This window comes from Furipterus horrens, unplaced genomic scaffold, assembly GCF_987537825.1.
Source record: "Furipterus horrens unplaced genomic scaffold, mFurHor1.1.pri manual_scaffold_11, whole genome shotgun sequence".
NCBI lineage: Eukaryota > Metazoa > Chordata > Mammalia > Chiroptera > Furipteridae > Furipterus > Furipterus horrens.
This window is the reverse complement of record NW_028327181.1, coordinates 44,542,018-44,561,645: the sequence shown is the minus strand read 5'-3', so window position 1 is coordinate 44,561,645 and position 19,628 is coordinate 44,542,018. Positions and strand designations below refer to the sequence as shown.

Here is a 19,628-nt window from a genome sequence, read left to right as displayed (position 1 = left end):
GCTTTCCAGTATATTATTGAAACAGTTCTTGAATTTGGCCCCCAGAGGGCTTTGGTGCAGGAGGAGGTAAACCAGGGTGCTCTGTTAATGGGGACTCATGGACAGGAAGAGAGAGAATGAAATTCAAGAGATCTGGGAGCTGAGTGTTTGAAGCCCCCACTTGGGGAATTGTAGGAGGGCTCAGGGCAAAGCCAGAGGGCCCTGCCACCTTTGCAGACTTGTCCACTGGGACTTGGGGTCCTGCTCCTTGGGTCTCTCCTGCTTCAGACAGCCCCGTGAACAGGTGGCAGTTGTCATCTGCCCTGGCAGGAGGAGAGAATGGAGGCAGAGATGGGGGGTCCTTGCTGAAGCAGTGGAGAGAGGAGGGGCCCAGGACCACTGCTGTGGGCCAGACAGCTGAGGGTTCACCCAGACCCCCCTCAGAATTACAGCAGTGGCCACGGTGCCCAAACCTGGCCTTTTACAGGTGCAAACAGAAAGGGCAAGTCTCAGCTAAGGCCCCAGCTGCCTGACAGCAAAAGCAGGGGAGCCCTGAACCCCTGACATTCCCCCACCCCCCCACCCCCCCGCTGGTGTTCCTCCACAGCCGCTGGAAGACTGTCAGACTGGGCTGTGCTGAAACAGGCGCTCCTCCTCGGTGATTTCTGCCCCTCGCCCCCGACCCAGTCCAGCTCTAAGGGGCAGTGTTGGGGGACAGAGGCAGAAGTACGTGATCTGGGACACTTGGCTTAACAGCAGAAGTTGCAGTCAGCAAGCTGGGGACAAAATAATGATGCGGAGAAGTCTCAAAGCCAGGGTGGGGGATGGGTGGGGTGGGGATGACAGGCTGAGGGTGACCAGCTTCTGAAGACTGCGCCCAAGGTGGGTCCACACCCACATTTGGGAGGCCTTCGTTGAGAAAGCCTCCTGAAGCCCTCCCATCATCAACTGGTGGACGAAAGAGCTGCAAACCTCCCAGGCTTTGGGACTGGCAAGTTCAGGACTCAGGGGGTGGGGGTGGGGGCATGAAGAGGAGTCACAAGCCCTGGTGTGGCCCAGTGGGTTAGAGCATCATCCTGATAAGCCAATATTATGGGTTCAATCCCTGGTCAGGTCTCATACAAGAAACAACCAATGAACAACAAACAAAGTGGTTTTTTTCCCCCTCCTCCCACCCCCACCCTCTAAAATTAATAAATAAAATTTTAAATTATTTTAAAAAGAAAAAGAAAAGAGACCCAAAGAACCTTAGACTTCCACCATGGCCATCGATGAACCAGGAAGAGCTCCCTCAACTGCTGTTACTGGCAATGATGGCGGCAAAATGGCAACAGCCATTACTGGCAAAGATGGACCTCAGTTCTAGAATTTGGCAAAGAAAGAATTCTGAGCCATGAACTCAAAAGGGAAAGTTTATTTAGAAAGTTACAGAAGGAGTAAGAGGGAGCCAGCTGGGCTTCGGGGGCTCAGGAAACAAGGTCCAGAGGCAAAAGCAGGCCCCTGGCGCTTTAGGGAGGGAACGGCACCGGTTACGCCCCTGGTGGGGGAGGGGGCGGAGCGGAAGACCGGGCTCCCGGAGAGCTGAGAGCTAGGGCCTGCACCTTGGGGGTTTTTAAGGCTGGGAATTTAGGGAGGTCTTATAGGAGGATCTCAATAGACTATTTATCAGCTTTATGCTGATGTACCAGTATTCATTCCTTGACTTCATCTGTGCTTGGGTGTGGTTGGCGCAGATGGTACTAACTGGATTTCTGTGATCCATCTCCTTGAGTAGGGTAATGTAAGATATTTACCCTCTGGTTGGAGAGTAGAAGTGTAAGCCATTTACTTTCTTTTTAAAATTTGATTTGAGAGAGGGAGAGAGAGATCAATTTGTTCACTTCTTTGTACGCTTGTTGGTTGACCCTTGTATGTGTCCAACTGGGGGTTGAACTCGCAACCTTGGCATTTTGAGACAACGCTCTAACCAACTGAAAGACCCAGCCAGGACGCTAAACCCTTTCCCCTTAAGTGTCTTTGGTTTAAGAAACATAGGATTTTGTGATTTACTAGATGACTGCAAACTGCTTGGCCATTTAACTGTCTGGCTCAGTCTCTCTATTCCTCCTGGCTCCCTGGCCTGTTCCATTTCCACTTTAACCTCTTGTCTGGCTGAGTCTTGAATTCTTTACTGCTCGAAACCAAGAACCATCTTAGGCTGGGGCTTGAGTCCCATAGGAATTCACTCCTCCAGCATCAGTGAGTCCTGGCACCACTGATAAGCAAAATGCAAAAGTTCTCCTGTGGCCTACATTCATTTTACAAACTACGTGTTGAATTTCTTGTTTGCATTTTCACATGATTAACTATTTGATGGTTATTTTGTAATTGCTCACTAGTCTTACTGATACAGAGAGGTCTGATCAGACACTGAGGAGGAGTACGGAGGGGTCTTAGGAGGAGGGTGCCCGAGGCAACGGTAAGCAGTCTAGGACAGGACTGACTGAGAAGCTGAGCCCTCCGGAGCTCATGGAATTATGGGCTAGAAGATTTAAAACAAAGAGGGCAGAGACTGGCTCTCAGACGCTTCTTCCTCAAGGACGACTGGGTGGTCGTGCTGCAGCTGCCTGTGTTTCCCAGTGGTCGGTATTTTGGATTACCTAGGATCAGGCTCGCCTCGCAGAGGGTGGCAGGGTTATTCTCTGGGTGTTCTAGAGGGGATGAGCTCTGAGGCAGAAGCCTGCCCTTCTTCCAAAACTGTGTAGCTTTTGTATCTTATTGTGAGAAACGCTCACAATAAAAACTGGGACACAGGACTTGAGCAGTAAAGTGAGGCCTTTATTCATGAGTCTGCAGAGCCGGGCGCACCCTCACAGCCAGGAGAATGTGCGTGCTAGGTAGACAAAGGAAACTGGTTTTATAGTCTTAGCTTCCCCACCCTGAAATTGCCACCCTAAAGTGATTATCTTCTCCACCCTAAAATTGCCACCCTAAAGTGATTATCTTCTCCACCCTAAAATTGCCACCCTAAAGTGATTATCTTCCTCACCCTAAAGTGAGAGTGATTAGCTTCCCCGCCCTAAGGCAATTAGCTCCCCCTCCCCTCTCCTCCTTCCCCGTTTCTCCATTACTGGTTACTCCGGAGTTACAATCTAACACGGTTATCTAAATGCCCCTTCTGTGGTTTGTAGATATGCCAGTGCTGTCAGCTCCCTTCTCAGAGATCCTCTAATTACATTTGTCCTTTGTTACCAATGACTTTGCTACTGGTTTGGGAGTCGCTATGACCTTGTTTCCTACATTATGTTGTTTTAGTTTGTAAACTAACCCTGTATAAATATGACGATTAAAAACTAACAGGGGGAAATGCTAGGAGAACTCAAGTGTTAAAGATTTTAGCTTTAATTGATAGTCTTAAGTGCTTAAAGCTGTGATCAGACTAATCTATGTGAAAAGCTGTTATTCCAAAATTGTATATCTTTGAATAAAGACTCCCTTCTTTTATCACCAAACCTTTGCCTCCAGAATTTTTCCTAGAGGGTGGGGGAGGTGGGGGACAGCAGGACCCCACTTGCTGTTCAGTAACGTTACCCAATCCTAGCCTAAGGAACAGCACAATTCCAGAGCCTGACAAGCTAGCATGTTAAAAGTTTTCCTTCTAGTGCCCAGTACACTTATCCTGGGTTCCCTTCAATCGCACAAGCAGCCTCATAGTTATGTGATAATTTAGACACTTTGGTAATTATTCCAACATCCTGAATAATATTTCTCAGATGCAAAACATAAAGACTCCATGGCCCTTATTTACTATCAAAACCTTCTTGTGAGGCTCAGAGATGCACAGACTCAGTTCCCAATGTTATGGCTCTAGTTTTGAGTCTGAAGGACAGACCCACCTATAGGACATTGTTCTCATCAGTCTCCAAATCCATAGTTATATTGTTACAGAACCCCTGGGCTGCTCCAGTTGAAAACAAACCCACGGGCTCTTTAGTTAGGGGCCTGATTGCCCGCCGCCAAAATTATAACTCTCAATACCAGAGTTTGGTGAAAAGAAAAAGAATTGTTTATTTAACAGTTATATAGATTTAGTTACTTGCGGATTTCTGTTATTAAGTCTTATGCTCTTTAAAACACCCACAAACACATATCCTTGCCTCCCCCCCCTTCCAAACCAGGCTAGTTTTAGGGAAGTCACAGAAACCGTTTCCCTACTTTCCAAACACAGTTCAGTTTTACCAGCAGCTGCCAATCATTCAATCTGATTGGGGAGGTCCTTTCTGTGCTGTGGTGCCCTCCAGCTCTCAATGCAGGATCGCCTGGATTCTCAGCCTCCTTGCAAACTGCCTTCTTCCTGCAAACCGCGTGGATCTTCTCTCCTTCTCAGAACTGCATGGCGAGAGCCTCTTAAAGCAGCCTGGAGACTCCTTCTCCAAGCCACATGGAGCAGGCCCCTTCACCAAGCCACGTGGAGGGAGCACACGAGAGAGCAAGAGAGCGAGAGCGAGCGCGAGCGCGCGAGTGAGAGTCAGAGAGCGAGAGTCTCAGAGTAAGAGCACGAGCGAGAGCCAGAGAGAGTCCCAGAGTGCCAGAGCGAGAGCCAGAGCGCCAGTGAGAGCCAGAGCCCAAATGAGAGCTTGAGAGAGTCCCAGAGTGAGAGCACAAGCGAGAGTCAGAGCGCCAGAGCCAGAGTGCCAGTGAGAGCCAGAGCCGGAACGAGAGCTTGAGAGACCCCGCTAAAATGTCTGCAGCTGCTTATATATCCCTGACTGCGTCATCTGACGCAGTGGGCGTTGCAAACAGTTCTGACCATTCACAGACCCTTACGTAGGCTCTGTGTGCTTTCCATACCATCCCCTGGTTCAAGACTCCTCCCATCTGCCTGAGGCTTTGGATGCATTAAAGCCATTTGCATAAGAAAGACAGTAGCCACCAGCCTCAGGCATGTGGAAGCATTTGAAAAGCTGCTTACTTCTCCCCATCCCCCAGCAGCAAACTCTGGGGATTTTTGGACTCCCCTGTTTCTGTAACAATATTACTAGAGCAAGTCTGTCATGCTGACCCAGTGAGGAGATTTCAGTGCTGCTTTGTAGTTAACTGCTCAGCTCTCTTCTCACTGAGCACCTCTGAGGCCTTTGTGGTAAGTTATTGTTCCATCATGAAATTATTCCCAGTAGTTCAATTTCAAAATTTCTCCATTTCCATTGCAATTGTATTATTGATAGGGGGAATTCAAGAGTTAAAGATTTCAGCCTTAGTTGATAGGCTTAAGTGATGAAAGCTGTAACTCAAGAGTTAAAAAGTTTAGTTTTAGTTATAGTTGATAGACTTAAGTGACTAATGTATGTGGAAAGCTATTATTTCAGGAACTGGAATGCATGACCACAGCGATTCCAGGAGGTCTACAAGCAATTCCACCTCTGTGCCCCAGGGGGTCTGCAATCCATGGAGATGGCATCTGAGCCACTGTGTCCCAGGGAGGGAACACCTGTGATGCAGATAAAGAACTGTTGATCAGCAGATAAAGTAGTAGGCAAATAGCAGTTGGACTGCAACTCTCATTCAATTAACCTTTTTTCCAAACTTCTTACCTACCCTTCTATCTAATTAACAATTTTCCCCCAACCTCTTACCTGCCCTCTCTTCTTATAAAAATGTCGACTTGAAATGAGATGTTAAGATGGTGTCTTCTCAGATCGCTGGCCGTATTAATAAAGTGCTGATAAAGATTCAATCCCTGTCTCTACTTTTTGGTTCTGGTAGTGACAGACAGCACAAACACCAACTTTTCCAGTTTCATTATGTGTTTTCATAATTGGCCCAAAGTGCTGAGTTGATTACTCCAATTATTAAAATCAAAAAGCATTAACTAGACCTTGCCTATTCAATTAGCCTAAGAATTGTATTTAATAGGTCTCTTTTTGTCATTGGATGGCCCCAAACAGGCTCCTTAATAAATAGATTCCATAAAGGGAGGGTCCAGGAGACACAATTTCACTTATAAAGACTATTATTTTCAGACATTTTATGTAAAATTTTGGGTTGGAGTATTGAAAAAGATTTTCTTTTTGACCAAATTCTACTCTGGAGTTTCAGAGTTCTTCTCAACTAGGTCATGACTTTTTGGCTTCCCTGTTCATCTCTGTGAAATATTGTGATTTATAAGAAATATATATTTGGTCATTCAGATGACCAAAATATATCTCTCATATTTACTTGGTCCTCATCCACAGTTTCTGGCTCACAGCTCCGAAACCCCTCGAATTTCCTAAGTGATTAAAATGCTAAAAGTGTCTTTTCTTCTGTTAATGAAGAAACTTCTGGAAGCACCTAAGAATGAGGGTTAGTTTACAGGAGAACTAACCATGTGATTAGAGGGTTGGAACTTTCAGTCCTACTCCAGACCTCCCAGTAGTGGAGAGGGTCTAGAGGCTGAATCCACCCCAAATGCTAATAATTAATCAATCATGCCTAAGTAATGAATCCCCCATAAAACCGGGAGAGGACAGGGTTTGGAGAGCTTCCAGGTGATAAAGCACAAGGAAATGTGAGAAGGGAGCATGAATTCCCTTTCCCTATATGTCAGGGTCAACCTGGGGGAGTAGTGAGACTTGGAGCCCCACACAGGCCAGGCGAAGGAAACAAAGCCTGTACGACTTAACCAGAAAACCAGGAAAGCTGGGTGCATACGTGCCTTGATGCTATAACCATTGGGCCCCCGTGGGAACTGGGCTGTGAAAAAATGCTTTCTGTCCTTTGAAGCTTGTCCTGTTCTTTTACCTCGCTTGATCGCTTGCTTGCTTTATCCTACTAGCAGCAGAGGTTTTAACTTTAACTCAAAATGAACTCACCCTCCCTATTTTATGGCCACCTGAAGTCTTTGTGTCCAACACACCCTGACCTGAGGGAGATCTCAACGTTCCTTCAAGTGTTACCCCTGAATGATACCCCTGAACGATATCTGTTTTCAGTAACCAGCACTGTTTAACATTGATGAGCTTTATGTGCATGCTATATGCCCTTAAGTGACTGCACTGAATAAAAGACCTTGAAGGAAGGCAATCGGGGCATTTGTCTCTCAGACTTTTCCCAGCCTTCTCTCTCCTAGCACAAGCTGCCTGGGAAGTCTTTGCTTCATCCGCGACACCAGGGTATCTCTGTGGGTCAGGGGTCCCCAAAACCTATACCTTGCCCCTGTGGGGCAAGAACAAACTTTCCTCTACCCTCAAGGTTCTTCTGACTGGTCTAATTGATACCAATAGCCTGGCCACTCCGCAGGTGGGGGGAAAGCAAGGGCCACAGGAGGAGATTGTGAACTGCTGGAGGCAGCTGGCGAGGCTGTGTTGTCTGAGTAACCAAGCTTGTGCCTTGTGAACGCTTCTCCTTGAAGCAGTGCATCATACTCCTAGCGACAGATCCCCACCCTGTTACTGCTCAGTGCTGACCTGCCTGAGCGTGCAGCAGCCCTCCGTCCGTCCCATTCTGTCTGTTGGAATTACTTGCGTGCCCTCGACCACAAAGTACTACAACATACCTGGTCTAGTCCACACAGGAAACTAATATAAACCCAGGAGAAGGAAGGGCTCTCTTGCCCACCTCGTGAAGGTCTGGCCAGTGTGTTTGCAGGACCTTCTGGCCCTAGAAGCCAAGTGGCCAGTGGTGGCAAAGCTAGACAGCAACTGGGAATGAGCTTAAGCCACCCGGATGGTTGTGCAGCAGCTGCCTGAGGTTCCCAAAGGACGGCATTTTAAATGGAAGAACCCTGGACACTGCCTTTGATTTCAGTCCGGCTGAGGGTGTCTGGGTTTCTGGGGGGGATGGGCTTTGAGACGAGGGTCCACCATTCCCCCAGGTTGTGCAGCACTGAATAAAGATCTCTTTCCTTTCTCACCAGCCTCTGCCTCCAGAATTTGCCTATTGGCGGTGGTGGGCAGATGAGCCCCCACTTTGGTTCGGTAACATAATGGTACATGAGACAGATTAGCAAGAGAAAATAACCACATTTAATACACCTGTATGGAAACCCCCTGCACATGAGAGGTTCAGAGGCCCCACACTCATGAGAGGTTCAGATTTGGAAATGAGGGATCGATGTGTATAAGGTGCTCTGAGCTAGGAGTGAGGCAATGCACCTTAGGGGCTTTAAAGGTTCATTGCAGGATGACAAGAACAGACGTTTAGTAAATGAAATTTGCCCTGCCATATAGTGGATCAAAAAGATTATCCCTGATAATCTCTTATTATGAAGCAAGGCCTCTAATGCAAGTTCTTCTAGGTAGTTAAAGGGAGGAACAGAAGTTTCTCCTGAGCCTGCAGTTAAAGTTGCCTTTAGCTCAAAACAATCTGCATGCCACAGAGGCATGTCTTGGGGTGACTCCTTCTGGACCCCCACACCCTGTGTGTCTCTTCCATCTGGCTGTTCCTGAATTATTTCATTTTATAATTAACCAGTGATCTAGTAAGTAAAATATTTCTGAGTTCTGTGAGCTGCTCTAGCATATTATCAAATCCAAGGAAGGGGTTGCTGGTTGGTCAGAAGCACAGGTAACACTGGACTTGTGACCACTGGTGCCTAAGGTGGAGCCCGAAGTCTTGCAGGCCTGCGCCCTGGGTCTGTGGGGTCTGATACCATCTCCAGTCAGATGGTGTCAGGACTGAATTGAATTCTCAGACGCCCTGCTGGTGCCTGTGCACTGTTTGTTGGCGTGGAGGGAACCCTCACTCCCCAGTTGAAAACTGAATCTCAGAACATAAATTTACTTTGTATAGACCAATTTTAGCAAAAATCCTGCTAAGTCAGTGTCAGGACAGCCCTGCTCTGAGAAATCACCCGGAGATCACTGTGAGAGCAGGCAGTGGGTTTATTGAGGGAAAAGGAAGAAGTGGGGAGGGGAGAGGCAGCTCCCAGACCAACTCAAGGGCCCATGGGAGCAAGAGGAACAGGGAACGGGGACTCCCAGTCCCATAGGAGTCCAACCCGCACTTCTGTAGGCACCTTTTTTATACACCTTTCGGTGAGGGTGAGTTTGCTTACCAACATATTCAGTAGGTCATTTACAACTCATTGCTTTCCCTCCCAGACCAGCTTAGTTAACATATCGGTCCATTACCATTTCCTCTGGGACCCGGTTCAGTCTATCAACATATGCTTTGGGAACGGCTAAGTCCAAGGCCAGGTTGATTAGCATGTATCAAAAGTCCAGGTGTGCATCCTAGCTGCCTCCATATTCTGACAGTTTAGTCAAAACCGCACCCTGAATGTCTGATCAGGTTCCTAACCCAACTCCCCTCATCCTCCAGGTGGCGTCTCAGCAGCTCCAGGCCCACGTTCGGCAGGACTCCTGTTAGGTGTGTTTAGTCAGACTCCCCCCAACCCCTGATGTATCCTCTTGAGGAGAGAACGGGGCCGCATTGGAAACCTGACAAGCTCAGGGAGGCCTGTGTGATGGGCCTTACAAACTCAGACACCTAATATAACCACACAGGATGGTCTGAAATTAAAAATTTCTAACTAAAAGCAGTTCCTGGCAGGTAGTTGTGTCCTAGGCTGGTATTTTCTTCTAACAAAGGCCAGTCTTCACCTTAACTGAGTTGGCCTGTGGTGTTTTTGCATCTAGGGCAGCACACCTGATAAGCGTGCCTTTGCAATAAAGTAATTTCCGTTTTCCTGACTCCTAAAGCACAGTCACCAGAGCAGAGCCCACAAATCCCTTCATTGTTATTGTTACCATATCAATTGTTGACTGTTAACTATCTTGCACCCGCCTATACAAAGAAGTCTGTTTCATTATTTTGCTTTTTATCCAGAGGTTTCCTCATTTTGCTTTCTCCCACCTCCCTATCACCAGTGGATTTCATGTAACCCACTCATGTCTTCTCTTTGGATTGTAATGTATAAAATAAGGGACGAAACTGCCACTTCCAGAGCATTTTTTTAGTCTATTGAGATTTTGCTTCCCAGCAATTGTCATCAGTTTGGCTCAAACAAACACATTAAAAACTTACAGGTTTGGACATTTCCTACATTGACACTGTTGGTAATTTTCCATCCACCGACCTACATTGCTCCTTGGCTATAAGGCCCCACTTTTCTGTGTTGCGTTCAGAGTTGAGCTCAATGTCTTTCTCCACAGCCAGACTACATGGCAGTAGCTTCTGCTCCCATCATGGTGGCCCTGAATACAGTCTGCTCTAGGATTCTTTCACAAGTGTCATAAATGATTTTTTCTTTAACAGTGTTGAGATGCATATTAGTTACTTTCATATTAGTATTATCAAAAATAATGCATGAAGATGGTCCAGTAGGGGTTCAGAAGGAGGCACCCCAAGATGTGCCTCTGTGGTATGCAGATTACTTTGAGCCAAAGACAATTTTAGCTTCTGCTCCAGAGAAACTTCTGCTTCTCCCTAACTACCTAGAAGAATTTGACTTAAAGTGCTACTTTAAGTTGTCAGAGAGAACTTCTTTTGACCTATCTACAGGGCAGGGCAAACATCTCTACTAAACACCTACTCTTCTCATCCTGCACTGGCCCTCTGAAGCCTCCAAGGTGCTGACCTCATCCTTAGTTCAGGATGTCTTATATAACTGATCCCACTTCTATCTATGAGCCTCTCGTGTATGTGGAGTCTCTGACTCTCTCATGTGGGGTTTCCATGTGCCTAAGATTAAATTTGATTTTCTCTTGTTAATCTTCCTCCTATTGATTTGGTTATTAGGTTAGCCCAGTAATTTTCAGCTGGTGTGCCTCAAAAGTTTTTTAAAAAGATTTTATTCATTTATTTTTAGAGAGAGGAGAGGGAGGGAGAAAGAGAGAAACATCAATGTGTGAGAGGAACATGAACTGGTCACCTCTCACACACCCCCAGCTGGGGACCTGGCCTACAATCCAGGCACATGGCCTGACTGGGAACTGAACCAGTGACCTTTCAGTTCATAGGCTGACACTCAATACACTGAGCCATGCCAGCCAGGGCTCAATAATTTTTAAAACATCAATACCTGACTATTTAGTCAGGGGCACTGACCTCTTTTCCCTTAGACTGTCAGATAAAAATGACAACATCCAACATAACAATAGCTGTCCTATGTGAATGAATAAAAATTATAACCCTTTTTTCTGCAGATTGGCAAACTATATATTTTTGGGGGTGCTGCAGAATTTTTATCATTAGTTTACATGTGCTATGAGATAAAAAGGTTGAAAATCTCTGGGTTAGCTAAAAAGACACAGAGGAGGACTTCCAGCCAAGATGGAGGCGTAGGTAAACATGCTTTGCCTCGTCACACAATCCTAGGATTACAACTACCACAAAACAAAACAACCCCCCCCCCCACCAGAACTGCCAGAAAAACAAACTATATGCAAGTCCCACAACCTAAGATTTAAATACTCATCCAGACAAGTAGGAGGGGCAGAGAGGACACGGTGTGGTGGAGGTGAGGTGGTGGTGGCAGCAAGGCAGTGGCTGTGGTCAGAATGAGCAGTCACACATTATAAAAGCTGGGAGGGACACCTGGGGAGTGGTCCCAGCCCTAGGCCTGTCTGTGCAGCTCATGGGTCCAGCACCAGGAAAATAAAGTTTCATTGCTTCTAGCTGTGAAAAATCAGAGGGGGCTGGGGCAGTGGAAGAAACTGCCCATCTCTCAAGGGAGTCTGTTTAGAGGCCCCATGGTCCTAGAACATACACAAACTCACCAGCTCTGGGAACCATCACCAGGGCAACAGCGAGAGGGGCGCCAGTCACATTTGGGAAGCAGGAGAAGTGCCTGGAAAAGGGGTGGGTGCTGAGCAAGCAGCACTGTTATTCATTGATCCCTCCCCTACATACAGCGCCCCAAGGTGGTGAAATGGGTCGCCCTGCACTGATGAATACCTAAGGCTCCACTCCTTACAGCGTAACAGGTGTGACAGCTGTAATAGCATAATCAATAAAATATACTTAAAAAAAAAAAAAGAACCAGAGGAGGGAGAGGAATTTCCCCCTCCCCCACAGTCCTACCTTCACTTTGCCTTTAATTGGATTGTTGGACTTGTATGTCCAGACCACATTAACTGGAAATACAATATGGATCTGATCAGAAATATATAACTGTGGAAATCATTACAAAATATATAGCCATGTTACAAATAACATTTGTTTCTAATAAATTTTGAATCTTTTTTAAACTATATTTTATCGATTATGTTATTATGTAGTCTCAATTTTTTTCCATTTGCTCCCCTCTGCCCAGTACTCCCCTTCCCTCCAGCAATCCCACCCCCCTTAGTTCATGTCTATGGGTCATGTATATAAGTTATTTGGCTTCATCCTCTCCTATATTATTCTTAACTTCCTCCTATCTGTTTTGTACCAACCAATTATGCTTCTTAATCCCTGAACCATTTCCCCATTTCTCCCCCTTCCCCATCCCAGCTGATAACCCTCCAAATGGTCCCCATACCTATGATTCTGTTCCTGTTCTGGTTTGCTTAGTTGGATTTTGTTTTTATTTTTTAGATTCAGTTGTTGATAGTTGTGAGTTTGTTGTCATATTAATGTTAATAATTTTGGTCTTCTTTTTCTTAAGTAAGGCTCTTTGACATTTCATATAATAATGGCTTGGTGATGATGAAGTTCTCTAGCTTTACCTTGTCTGGGAAGCACTTCATCAGCCCTTCCATTCTAAATGATAGCTTTGCTGGATAGAGTAATCTTGGTTGTAGCTCCTTGCTTTTCATCACATTGAATACTTATTGCCAGTCTCTTCTTGCCTGAAAAGTTCCTTTTGAGAAATCAGCTGATAGCCTTATAGGAGCTCCTTTGTAGATAACTCTCTTCTTTTCTCTTGCTGCTTTTAAGAGTCTCTCTTTATCTTGAACCTTTGACATTTTAATTATGATGTGTCTTGGTGTGGTCCTCTTTGGGTCTAGCTTGTTTGGGACTCTCTGTGCTTCCTGGACTTGTATGTCTATTTCCTTCATCAAATTTGGGAAGTTTTCTTTTATTATTTTTTCACATAAGCTTTCAATTTCTTGCTCTTCCTCTTCTCCTTCTGGCACCCCTCTGATTCAGATATTGGCATGTTTAAAGTTGTCCCAAAGGTTCCTAAGCCTCCCCTCAATTTTTTCAATTCTTGTTCCTCATTCTTTACTGGTTGACTTTTTTTCTTCCTTACATTCCAGATCATTGATTTGAACCCCAGTTTCCTTCCCTTCACCATTGATTTTTTGTGAGTTTTCCTTCATTTAGCATAGCTTTCACTTCTTCTTTTATGTGCTTGCTATACTTAAGCATATCTGTCAAGCCTGTGAGCATCTTTATCACCAGTGTTTTGAACTCTGCGTTTGTTAGGTTGGCTATCTCCTTGTCACTTACTCTCCCACTGGAACCTTGATCTGTTCCCCATTTTGGGCCATATTTCTCTGCCTCCTCATCTTGACAGGCTCCTGTGTTTGTTTGCCTCTGTGCCTTAGGTAGAGCTGTTGCACCTGTTATGTTGTATGGGGAGACCCGTTTCACCACATTGTGGCACTGTATGTGGGAGGGAGGGGTCTGAGAGGGAACAATACCTTGCTCAGCACTCACCCCTTTTCCAGGCATTTCTCCCACTTCCATATAGGACTGGCGTCTCTCTAGCTGTTGCCTTGACTATCATTCCCAGGGTGTCTGCGGACATTCTAGGACCATGGGGACCCTTTAACAAGCAGACTCTGCTGAGAAACCGGCAGTTTCTTCCTGCGCCCCAACCCCCACTGGTTTGCAGTCAGAGGCTTTATTTTCCCCGGTGCTGGGACTGTGAGCTGTGCAATCTGGTCTGGTCCTGGGAGTGCTCCCCAGGTGTCCTTCCCTAGTTTTTAAAATGTGTGATTGAGCTTTTTGCCAGCTGGGCCACTGCTGCCACCACCACACCGCATCCTTTCCACCCCAACTTTGCCCTTCCTACCCATCTGGATGAGTATTTCTTCTTTATATCTTTGTTTGCTGGACTCCATGCAGCTTGATTTTCTGGAACTTCTGGTTGTCTCTAGTTTTGAGGTAGTTGTATTCCTTCTTAGCTGTGGAGGGAGACGTAATGTGTCTGTCTAGGCCTCCATCTTGGCCGGAAGTGAATTCCGAGTCTTAAAGTAATTGAGATATTGTTACCAAACAGCAAGTGGGGTCCCACTGTCTGGCACCACCCTCTAAACAAAATTCAGGAGGCAAAGGTTTGGTGATAAAGGAAAGGAATCTTTATTCAAAAGCTTAACAATTTTGGAATAACAGCTTTCCACATGCATTAGTCACTTAAGCTTATTAATTAAGGCTAAACTCTACTTGAGTTCTAACATTCCCCATTAGTTTCTTTTTTTAACAACAATGTTCTTTATTTGTACAAAGCACTATAATTTTCTCATTCATTTATCAACAAAATTTTCACTGTATTAACAATTAACAGTGTCAAACTACACTTCACTACCTGTCAACCACCTTCAAGACACACAAAAAAGTGCTTGGAGCACTAAAAGTAAAGAGAGAAAAAAAAAAAGGTCAACATTGGTACTGTAGAAGCAGTTCAAGGGGATGGCTATGGGGGTGGGGATTAGATTCCTGAGCATCATCAGATTTCCCTTAAGGTTCACACAAGTTTACAAAATCATTTAAAAAAAAACATGAGATTAGAACTAAGAAAGCAGAGGAACATGCAATTGGGGGTATTAAGCAGGGTATCAGAGTTCTGGGACTGGCAGGGCAAGAAAAGGAGGGAGAGAGCGGGAAGGGGGGGCGGAGGAGGGGCAGGAGGTTGGAAGTACGGAATGAGAACGTAGCGTCTAAAAGAAATCAAGTTTGGAACTTGCCATGAATTGGAAGAATGAAAAGCCAAAGTTACAAGTCTGGAAAGTGAGCTACAAGAGGAGAAAGCCCGGTATTTTACACCTTCCAGGAGGGGACCATAAATTCTAAAACTGTACGGTGGCAGGCAGAGGTGCGTCTAAGACGAAACCATTTTTGTAAGAGGGAGACATTGGCACACCTGACTAATTCTACTCCACACTGAGGATTTCAAAGCACATGTGCCCAGAGTGCACCCATCCAACAGGTCAGATACCTGCAGGCAGTCTCGAAGGGCCCCAAGCCAAGCGGGTCGGTGGAAACTGAAATTACTGTTATTGTCAAGTGAAGAGACCACAGATTTCATTGTTCTCCCACAGTCTTTTAGCAGTTTCTTAAAATGATGCCATTTTGACCACTTCTAATAAGCTGGTATTGCCAAATACGGTGCAAACAGGCTGTCCACGATCTAAGCCCCAGTTTTTCCTGAGCCTTGATTGCCTTCCGTGATCTGGATCACAGCAGGTGGCATGGAAGCTGTTATTTTTGGTGGGGGTGGGAGGCAACTGCCTAATCATATATGTAAGTAAACAAGATCAAATCAATGAAATGATCAGTTCAGAATCCCTCTTGCCCAAAAAGCCATAACCTTCAGACTGGTGAAGCAAGACAGGGTTATGCTACTCAGATGCTCTGAGTGCGGGAAGCGCTGGTTTTGATATTTCTACCCAGTTTTCATTTTGATCTTCTCAGGCTCTTCTGCCTAAGACTGTCCTGCCCGGCGGAAACTGCTTCACATCAACGTATTCCACGTCTCCAAGCGGTGGCTTGCAGGTGCCATGGTCTCCTCGCCCTGTTCAGTTGTCCACTCCCTCCTCTTCATCCTGTTCCCCCTCCTCCAGCCTTTCCTCGTCTTCATCATTGTCCTCATCCCTACTCTTGTCTTGCTCGTCGGAACCCGTCTTTCTGTCTTTGTGCTTCTTCTTTTGTTCGGAAGCCTCCTTCTTGCCTCTCTGCTCCCTCCCGTACGCCTCCAGAGCTTCTTTTAACGGGGTCACAAACCGCTGGGCGTCCATTTCCTCCATGGCCGAGAGCACATCGCTGGCATTCAGTGTCTTGCGTTTCAGTGTCTTTCATCGCGAAGTTGTTGGCCCAGGATGCGGCACACAGCACGAAGACGCCGGCGGCACGGGAGATGGCGCTCCGGGCCTCCTTTGAGCTGTTGACCCCATCCGGGAGCGCCTCCTTGATGATCCTGGTGATGACAGCATTGGGCAGGTTTAGGTCGTTGCTGCTACCGGTGCCGGACCTCCGCCTCAGGCCTCCTCTTCAGCCACAACCCCCCTGTTAGTTTTTAATTATCTCATTTCTATCGGGTTAGTTTACAAGCTGAAACAACATAAGATACAAAAGCTACACAGTTTTGGAAGAACGGCAGGCCTCTGCCTCAGAGCTCATCCCCTCTAGGACACCCAAAGAATAAACCTGCCACCCTCTGCGAGGCCAGCCTGGTCCCAGGCTGCATCCGGAGTCTCTTCTCCCATCCAAAATCCAGCCAATTTACTGTCCTCTGGGAAACGCAGGCAGCTGCAGCACGACCTCGAGGAAGAGCGTCTGAGAGCCAGTCTCTGCCCTCTTTTTGTTTTAAATCCTCTTGCCCTTAATTCCATGAGCTCTGGAGGGTTCAGCTTCTCAGCCAGTGCCGTCCTAGACTGTTTACCGTTGCCTCGGGCACCCTCCTCCTAAGACCCCTCCCTCCTCTTCCCCAGTGTCTGGTCAGACCTTCCTGTAGCCATATTCACTTCCGCGAATAGGACAGCAGGGCTGTTTATTCAAAAGATAAAGCCCAGCCATTGCTGTCGTGGCACCTTTGCTGAGCAGGCCTATGACCTTGTTAAACGTGACTTCTATTTTACTCTTCGCAGCTTCTGTCCGCAGGACTGGAAATTGTTGGAAAGCAAGAACAGAACGTGACTAGCTGCTCCCCACAGCCTCAGGCAAAAGATAACATTGGAGCGAACTGCAGCTTCTGCAAAGCCGCCTGAAGCCCCGTGTTACAGCGCCCCCTACAGCCCAGGGGCCACACAACAGCACCCCCGCCCTTTTATAATCCAGTTATAACCCAATAAAAGCTCAAAGCCCCCACCCCTCAGTGCCGTGCATCTCTCCACACCATGCCCCTCTCCTTTCTTGGAGAGTGAATAAAACTTCACTCTGCACTTTTTCCTCTGTGTGAATTCTTTCACAGCCTGCGTCACCGACCACCCTAACAGTTATGATAATAATTTCACTACAAAAGCTCTTTCAGCTGAGTTCAGTACCGATAACAGTGATTCTAGAAAACTTAAGTTGCAAGTCCTGTGGGAAGCTCAGTCTGTTGCTTCTGAGATGCATGACTCCAGCTGGGTTTTCCTTTCACTTCGATGGCCCCCACATGGTGGCAGCCATCTTTCCTCCAGAACACGTGCATGCACGTGAAATCTCCTGGGAGGAAGGGTGGGTTCTTCCACGTCTTTATGACCTATGTCTCAGAGTTCTAGGGAGAGAAGTCCTTTTAAGTATTGAACATGGTTATGACAGGATTCAGCTAAATTGGGCCCAGGACATGGTCTCAGACCCCAAAACCCAGCTCCTAAGTTCAGAGGAAGCAATACAACACTTTCAGGGAGGGCTGCCCTCATTTCAAGCCGGGCTCGTGCTGTAGCTGTAGGCCATTGCACCTGTCAGGCTGAGCCGTAGAACGTGCTGAGGAATCAGATTCATTGCTCAACTGGCCCAAAGGGCTGAGGGGACAGGGCGTGTGAGGGTACGGCTTGCACGAGTCCTGAGTGACAGCGGGCGTCAGGCCATCTGGACATGCTGCAAACCGTAAGGGGACAAAAGCTCTTACCTTCTCCAAGCCTCGACTCTGTGGCATCCAACTGCCACCAGGTGTGTGGCAGAGCCGGCCAAGGAAAGGGCTCTGCTGATGAGCCACACACCTCTTACACATCTGGGATAATGTCACGGGCTTGGTGGGCACGGTAGGAGTCTGGAGCCTTTGAAGTCGCTCTTAGGTGATCGACACAGATGGTCTTGTTAATGCCACATTACCTATCAAGCAGAAGGGAGGGGCGGTACAGGAATTACTTCGTTAGCTGATTCCAGTTGAATTTCTGTTAGCCCGCCTCTCCCATTTGCCCATTTCCTTTTGTGAAGCATATTTTCAAAAGTGAACAGAATTTACTGATGTTAAAAGTGAGACAGTTAAGTTTGGGGTTCACCATGTTTAACAGTTCTGCTGCTCTGTCAGCAGAATCATTTAGAAACTGTTACCTTGCCCCATGACTGTTACCATGACTTGCTGGTATATGAGTTGTAAGGCCTTTGACAACTCAATTTTCTGTGAGATATTTTAGTGCCCATCAAAGTCAATAATCCCCAGTTTTCCAAATTTGCCCTGTCCCATGACAGATTCTAAACCACTACTTGCTATCAGTGTGTACGTTCACTTTAAGACCCGGACTGAGAATCATGGTCCTAGTATTCTAGTAATTGCTAGTCATTAATTTTGCTTGTACTGATTTAATTCCAGACAAAACCTAAGCTTCTGAGATTTCGCAAGGAGACACCACAACAGCAAAAGTCTTAACTTGACCACTTTTTTTTCTATACACAACTCAGCAGAAACCATGGTCGAGTCTACACTTTATAAAATAATTTTAGTTATTTGTATAGAGAGGGGTAGGGAGGGAGAAAGACAGGGAGAGTAACATTGATGTGAGAGGAAAATGTTGGCTGCCTCTCGCACACCCCCAACGGGAGACCAAACCTGCAACCCAGGCTTGTGCCCTGACCGGGTATTGAACTGGTAACCTTCTGCTTTGTACAGTAATGCCCAACCCACTGAGCCACACTGATCAGGGCTTAAATCTGAATTTTGAACAGAAAGGTCAGGTAAATCATATCAGCACCTAACGTCTTCCTCTGTCGCCACTGTAGTCTAGACTGCCTATTTGATCAGGGTCTGGTAAGAGAGTAACAGGGTCCAGGAGCTCACAAGCACATTATGGGTGCTGGTTGATAATACTTGTTCACAGCTGGTCTGATGGTGCACTTACAATGCTGTGTCTTATGCACTTGAAAGACAGCTCTCACGGCATGTGGGATATGCAAATATGTCAAGTGATCCAAAGAAGGGCCGGGTCCTTTCTGTAAGTGTGGCTGCTGCCGCCACCAATAGGACACATCCGGAAATACAGAGGATCATGCTGTTGTTCTGGAGTCTGACTTTTGAGTTCAATTCTGCCAGCAGTGCCTTTGTTTTCACGCCATGCCATGTGGAAAACTTTTTCAAAATTGGGAGTTCTCACAGACAAGGGTTTATTTAGAAAGTCACAGAGGTAGAAGATGCGAGCTGTGGAGAAGTGAGCCAGCTGGGCTGCATGGGCTCAGGAAACAAGTTACAGAGGGAAAAAAGGGGGGGGGTGGAGCTGAGGGGAAAGGCAAAGCTGATGCGCCTGGGGAAGGAGAGGGGGAAAGTGCAGGCGTGCTCCAGCAAGGACTGCACCCGGGGGAAAGAAGGGCGTGGGGAAATGGCTGATGTGCTCAAGAGGGAGAAAGCATGGAGCTGCCTCCATCCTGAGGGTTTTTATCTGCTCTCTAGAGGTGCGGGTCTTGAGGGAGGCCCCAGGGGAAGAGCTCAGTGGAATGAATTTTGATCAGCTTTCCAGGTGTATCCTTGCAGGGTCATGGTCTTTACAGATGGGTCAGTCAGCAGCAGAGCGTTTTTTCCAGGGAGCTCCACAAACACTCCATTGGAGTACAGAATATGGCAGCCTTTTTCTCCCCTGTGGGTTTACAGGAAAATCAGGAGAAATGAGAACTTACCCACTTGG

At 46.7% G+C, this 19,628-nt stretch overlaps 1 pseudogene; it reads right to left on the bottom strand.

The window, feature by feature from the left end:
* Positions 1 to 14,456: 14,456 nt before the first annotated feature.
* On the bottom strand, positions 14,457 to 18,076 carry LOC149997452 (uncharacterized; annotated as a pseudogene).
* Between the last annotated feature and the right edge of the window lie 1,552 nt (positions 18,077 to 19,628).